The sequence below is a fragment of the Neoarius graeffei genome, chromosome 3 (genome assembly GCF_027579695.1).
Source record: "Neoarius graeffei isolate fNeoGra1 chromosome 3, fNeoGra1.pri, whole genome shotgun sequence".
Classification (NCBI taxonomy): Eukaryota; Metazoa; Chordata; class Actinopteri; order Siluriformes; family Ariidae; genus Neoarius; species Neoarius graeffei.
In genome coordinates, this window is record NC_083571.1 from 16,982,713 (window position 1) to 16,990,183 (window position 7,471).

Consider the following 7,471-nt stretch of genomic DNA (forward strand, 5'->3'; position numbering starts at 1 on the left):
AAGAAGTCCTCAGTGTCAAGTCTTTGTATCAATCTTGAGAGGACAGAGGATTTTACAGGTTTTCTTTGTCTATTAACTTCATGAGAGAGAAAGAAAAAAGAGGATGTTGAGGAAACAACTGTTAATAGCTGCTGTATGTTTTAATTACATTAACTGTAATGATAAATGGATAAAAAGCATGATGCGTCATTCTTTCATTCGTTGCTGCTTGTTGTTTAATAATAACTGCTTCATGTCTGGTGATATAGGCCTTGATTATATTCCTATAACAGCAGGCCCTGTTCTGTTTTTTTCATTGCATAATACACTGGATTACTGTATGCTGACTCACCACAGTGGGCACTGATAGCTTCACCATGCCCAGCTGGCATGCTGAATCAGGTCTATGTGATGGGTCATTTGACATTAAGCAAAGCTCGTTTAAGCTAATGAGCTGGCTTTTTTGCCCTTTAATTTATTCTGATTGTGCTAGGTGATCTCATTACCTGGATGGGGTTCAGCAAAGCTTACAGAGCCTTTTCATTTTAGGGAGTGAGCTGCATGACATCAGAGTTACCGAGAAATTTGCGGTAGTCATCTTTGAAAGTGAATCATGCACTGTCATCTTTGAATGTATGTGGATGACAGAATCTTACAAGTACTGTGGTTTTGGTGAATAACTTACGGACACACACACACACACACACACACACACACACACACACACACACACACACTGACCTTTCCCGATCTCTTTAGCGTCTGTTTTCAGCCACTCGTTTTTCCAGAACGTTCATTCCAAGTGTAGCTGCAAACCTATATGACTTGTGGACGCACACACAGCATATTTGTATGGAATTTCTTTTGGATGAAGCAATGCTTCACAACAATTTAATGTTATTGTATGTTTCCCTTGTCTAATTTAAAAACTATAATCATTTCTAGGCAGCAATTTAAAATATGTTTTCCCTCTGTTGTTGAGGAATGTGCATCTTCTCATGAGAGAGCACCATTGGATTTCATACAGTTGTGGACAGAAGTTTACATACAGTGACATGAATGTCATCTTGGATATGAATGTCATGGCAGTATTTGGGCTTTCAGTAATTTCTTTGAACTGTTTCTTTTTTCTGTGGCAGAATGTACAGCATACATCTTTAATATTTAAAAAAAAAAACACTAGAATTTGGTACACAAGTTTTAATTTTCTTTGGGTTTTCTGAAATCAACACAGGGTCAAAATTGTACATACAGGGTCAAAAATTTGCATACAGCACATGTAATATTTGGGTAAACTGTCTCTTTGCAAGCTTCACCTTGACCAAACATTTTTGTTTACCATGAACAAGCTTCTGGCAGAATTCTGGTTGGATATTTCATGACTGTTTTTCATGACTGAATTTGTTTTGTTTGTTTGTTTGTTTGTTTGTTTGTTTGTTTGTTTTTCTTGGCATTGACTCAACTTATAAGCACAGTCCATATATTTTTAATAGGGTTGAAGTCAGGACTTGTTTTAAGCTTAATGTTAGCCTGTTTTATCCTCCACAACCAGCTCTGATGCATGTTTGGGTTTATTGTCCTGTTGTAACTCCCAAATCCCAAGTCGTGTTCAGGTTTCTGATATTTTATGCTGAAGAATTCTGAGGTAGTCCTACTTCTTCTTTATTCCATCCACTTTGTGCAATGAACCAATTCCACTGGCAACAAAACAGCCCCAGAGCATGATGATCCTACCACCACCACCAGTTGGTACAGTGTCCCTCTGTACATGATGGTCATTGTGGCCAAACAACTCAATCTTTGTCTCATCTGACCATCCAGCTATCCTCCAGAAGGCTTTTTCTTTGTCCATGCGGTCAACTTCAAACTTTAGTTAAGCTTGAAGGTGTCAGTTTTGGAGCAGGGGGTTATTTCTTGGATAGCAGCCTCTTAGTCCATGGTGATCTGAACTGTAGACAGTGATCCATCAGCTTCCAGTTCATGGCAGGGCTGTGCCATGGTGGTTCCCAGGTTGTTCCTGACCATCCGAACCAATTTCCTTTGAGCTGAGGGTGACAGTTTGAGTTTTCTTGAAGTGAAGTGGCTTGGCAAAGTGACTACACGTCACAATAATTTGGATACAATTGTTTGAACTGATCTTGGAATTTGCAGTTGTTTAGAAATGGCTCCAAGAGACATTCTGAAGTTGTGTATATCCGCAGTCCTCTTTCTCAGATCTGCACTGAGCTCCTTGAACTTTCCCATTTTATTGTGTGTTGGTCAATCCAATAAGTGCTGGTCAATCCAATGAGTGCTGTAAATAGACCCTTTTTTATGAAGGCACAGAGAAGCTACCAGCTGTAGTCAATCATGATCACTAACAGGAAGTTAAGAGACCTCGGCCTTGGCCAGATAAGAGACATTTTGGAAGTTTCAGCACCTCTGAATTAATAATCTAAGTGAGCATATGTACATTTTTGACACTTTATGTATAATTTTGACCCTGTGTTGATTTCAGAAAATCCAAAGAAAATTAAAACTTGTGCATCAAATTCTCATCTCATCTCATTATCTCTAGCCGCTTTATCCTTCTACAGGGTCGCAGGCAAGCTGGAGCCTATCCCAACTGACTAGGGGCGAAAGGCGGGGTACACCCTGGACAAGTCGCCAGGTCATCACAGGGCTGACACATAGACACAGACAACCATTCACACTCAGATTCACACCTACGGTCAATTTAGAGTCACGAGTTAACCTAACCTTCATGTCTTTGGACTGTGGGGGAAACCGGAGCACCCAGAGGAAACCCACGCGGACACGGGGAGAACATGCAAACTCAGCACAGAAAGGCCCTTGCCGGCCATGGGGCTCGAACCCGGACCTTCTTGCTGTGAGGCGACAGCGCTAACCACTACACCACCGTGCCGCCCTGCACCAAATTCTAATATATATATATATATATTTTTTTTTTTAATTAAAGATGTATGTTGTACATTCTGCCACAGAAAAAGAATAAAGAAATTATTGAAAGCCCAAATATTGCCATGACATTCATATCCAAGATGACATTCATGTCACTGTATGTAAACTTTTGACCACAACTGTACACACATTACAGTTTTATAAGCTAAAACTAACATATAATGTAGTTCACTTTGTAGTTGCATGCTGACTGTAGCCTGTCTGTTGCTATGCACAATCTGGAAACTCCATCCTTCAATGGAAAGTAACCACCAGCAGTGCTATGCTCCGAAACTGGTCCTGACTAAAGACTAGAAGACAAAGAAGGAATGTAAAATGTGTGTAGGTGTTGGAAAAGTGTTCAGTTTATTTTAAGCTCCCTCCATGCATTTTTCAGTTGCATGATTCTCAAAGTGGGGTCCGTTCAGCACAGCTAGGGTCCCCCCCAAACCAATTACTATCCAAGTTCTGATATTTATCTCATCTCATTATCTCTAGGTGCTTTATCCTTCTACAGGGTCGCAGGCAAGCTGGAGCCTATCCCAGCTGACTACGGGCGAAAGGCGGGGTACACCCTGGACAAGTCGCCGGGTCATTCTGATATTTATTAAATAAATTAACCTCCTAAGGCCCAAGCTGTTTTTTTACATGCATTTTTTATTTCTCTTTGCTATTTGGGCTTATTAGAACCTGATTAGAATAAAAACTAAGCATCATCTTTTGATAAGATGTACTTTTAGAGAAAAAGTATGTCCACATATGTGGATTCTTGTTCCGAATTTCTAAAAAGTGCTGTCCACGCATGTGACCGCTAAGCCCTAGGAGGTTAATTTACATTGCTTCTGGTGCATTCTCAGCTAATAAATTACTAACCATTTCCCTGTAAACTACTTGTAAAATATGTATGAAATTTCCCTCCTGATGTGTGTGTGCTTGGCTTCCTCAGTTACCCTCTGTAGTACGCTGCCTGGCTCTGTAACATAACTACATGGTGAGTTTATTTGATGCATGTGTAATGTACTTGATGTGCTTCTGCTGTGGTATTGTGTATTGTATAGTTTTAATTTCAGCATAAATATTTGCACATAATTAGTTATTTGCACTTGCACTTTACAAGTATGAAGCCTAAGCTAAAGGACCAGACATCTCTATTCGGAACTGAGGCACTCCAGTTCGCTTCTGGATATGAAAATAACAATTCTTAGATAGAGAATGATGAATCTTCTAATTATTTTCTTTGGGTTTACTTATCAGTCATACCTTCTAATCTAAGAAATTGAGGAAAACAAAATTGAACTCGCACAACTTTATTTGCATTTTAAATTTTGCTTGTTGTACAATAAAATATTACTGATAATACTTTACAGTCTTTGGATCTGAGCACACAATATTCATGTCAACTTTGTTTAAATATCCCATGACAATTGATGACTAGCGAAAACCGAGTGAAATCGTCTGCAACAACTAACTGCGACTTTACCGTCTGCTACGGTGTGGTACAGCTCAGCCAGTCAGAGTGTGAGAATCGATCAACAAATATGGCGTCGCTTCTGGTCATGGCCCGAGTCAAAGACAATTTCGTGGTGGAATAATTGGATTTGCAGCAAATTCTTTTATTTGCAGCAGTTCTTTTAAAAGTCATATTTATGCATGTTCTTCATTCATAATGTAATGTTATCAACAATTTTGCATTACTCTGCAGCATTGCATGCGTTCATTTGGGTTTATGTTTCAGTATTATCGTGTTGCATGTTTGTGCACATGTTGGACGTTCACTTTCTCAAAGGAGCAGAGTCTCAGCATGGTCAAGTCTGGCTGAATGAGCAAACATACACTGAAGTATTCCCAGCAGTGCATTAGCAGCTCATCAGGCTCACGGAGTTGAAATATAAAGCAGCACATGAACTTTCAACCTGATTGATTAAGTTTAATGAAAAGTTAGTTACCGTTGTTTCAGTTAGAGCAGCTATAGAAATAAAACCACTGAGCTAATGCACACGGCTCTGCAACACTGCAAAGGCTACCATTATCTGATGCTAATCATTGCTTTCACTATTTTTGGTCAAGCTCATATTTTAAATGGGATAATTAAAGGTTTGGGATATATATACATATACACACACACACACACTGTATATATGACACAAGTGTTTTACTGGGAAATACCCCACTCATTTTTCATACGAGCTACATCCGAGACATATTTTTTCAATATACTCACTCGTGAGGAAATTGATTAATTGTTTTGATAAATTTGGGTACTTTTTGTTTGTGAATATGTCTATATAATAAAGAGAAAATCAAACTTTTGCTTGAAGATATAAAGTTTATCTTCTCGCGTTGAAAAACTCACACTTTTTATACGAAATACATCATGGATCTGAGTGACATATTTAAATAATATTGGCTGGTGTTGAGTGGTATATCAGATATATTCTATTCAGCTAGCATGATATTGAATGAGTCGAAGATGAGTAGCTGAATGGAATATATTTGATATACCATGAAAAAAAGCCAGCCAATATTATTATTATTCGCTCGCTATTATTAGTCGCTTGCTAACGCAGAAGATTTACGTGTCTGACGTGTGACGTCATGTTGTCTTGACAACCATGCAATATTGTAAACCAATGCTCATTCTCCATTGGGTAGAGTGCCGTAATACATGTAGGATAAGCGATATGATAACAATATAGCATGCTATCAAACCAAATGAATGAAACCCGCTAGAAGGGAATAGAATACATGTTTTTATTCCATCAAAAAATTGTCCTGTATGTAAAATAATTCCTGATATTTCACTCTGATGATGTCACCCCCAGTGTTTTCCTGCTGACTTGAACCGAGTTGTCAAAATGGTGAACCGGTTCAAAATTAAAATTCTTTTGATTAACTTGCGTATTTTTTGTGGATGTGTCCATATAATACAAAGAACATTACACAGTGGCATGAAGATAGGAAGTTTATCTCCACATGTTGAAAATATTTTCACTCATTTGCTTCACTCACTCGTGAATACATTGACCACTCGAAGATAAACTTCATATCTTTGCACAACGGTGTAATATCCTCTATATAACTATATTTATTCTATCCACATTCACTGGATATAAGCAATCGCACGTTCTGATTGGCTACTCTACTACTAGGCTATCAGCTCATATACCATGAGTAGAGAAAAACAAAATTGTGGAGCGCATCAAGTTGGATATATCACTTTGTTATCAAGTATTTAAAAGAAACAGAAATAGCTGAAAGAATATTTTTCTCTCAATATCTCTTCTTTCACACTCCAGCACAGTCGGTGGCGGTAATGCACCTTTAAGTTGTTTTGCCAACCGCCAAAAAAAACCTGAAGAAAATGGCGGAGTGTGTTGCTGAACCAACCGTGGATGAAATAAAAACTCTACTCGAAAACAAAGCCCCAAAATATTCAAAAAAAGCAACAAAATATGGAATGAAAGTATTTCATGGTAAGAACATATATTTTTTTCAAGAATTATTATTATACATTCTAAGTGGAAATGATTTTGTCAGACATTCTGTATAAAGTTTTATTTATCAAATTTGCAAAAAATAAAAATGCTGTTTCTCAAAATCCAGTGAATGTGGATAGAATACAACAGTTATTCCACTCAGTGCTACGCGCCTCTTCAGCTATCAGCTCATACACAACTTGATTTCATGGAATAACTTTTAAACACACACACACACACACACACACACACACACACACACACACACACACACAGTACCAGTCATAAGTTTGGACACACCTTCTAATTCAATGGTTTTCTTTATTTTTATTCATTAAAAGGCACTCCATGTGTTAAAGTAACGATGGATGTCATTTCTCTTTACTTAGTTGAGTGATTCTTGACAATATGGATTACTACAGTTGTGGTGTGGAATAGGGCTATTTACTGTATTTTTATTATTTACTATTTACTGTTTGATCTCAAACGCATTAAGAAGGCAAGAAATTAATCCAATAATTAACTTTTGACGAGGCACACCTGTTAATTGAAAAGCATTCCAGTTGACTACCTCATGAAGCTGGTTAAGATAACGCCAATAGTATACAAAGCATCATCAAGGTAAACACTGGATACTTTGAAGAATCTAAAATATGAAACATATTGAGTTTTTTTAAACACTTTTTGCTTACCACATAATTCCATGCATGTTCCATTTGTTATTTCATAGTTTTGATGTCTTCAGTCTTGGTCTGCAATGTAGAAAATAGTCAAAATACAGAAAAACCTATGAATGAGTAAGGGTGTATACAGTAAGTTGCAAATGAACAAAATACGTAAGTACTCACTTATACAAGCAGTAAACACAAACTCAGGCATTGCAAAACCCAACCAAATCACTGCAAAGCCAAGAACGGCTTTCCTAAAAATAGTGCAAAAGCTGGATGTACCACTGGCGCCCTGCAGGTTATAATCTTCAGTGTCATATATATGAGGTGTTCGTGTGAGGAAAATTGATGTGTATGTGTGTATAAAGAGAACATAACATCTGCCTGGGAGGAAGCTAAAGAGACCAT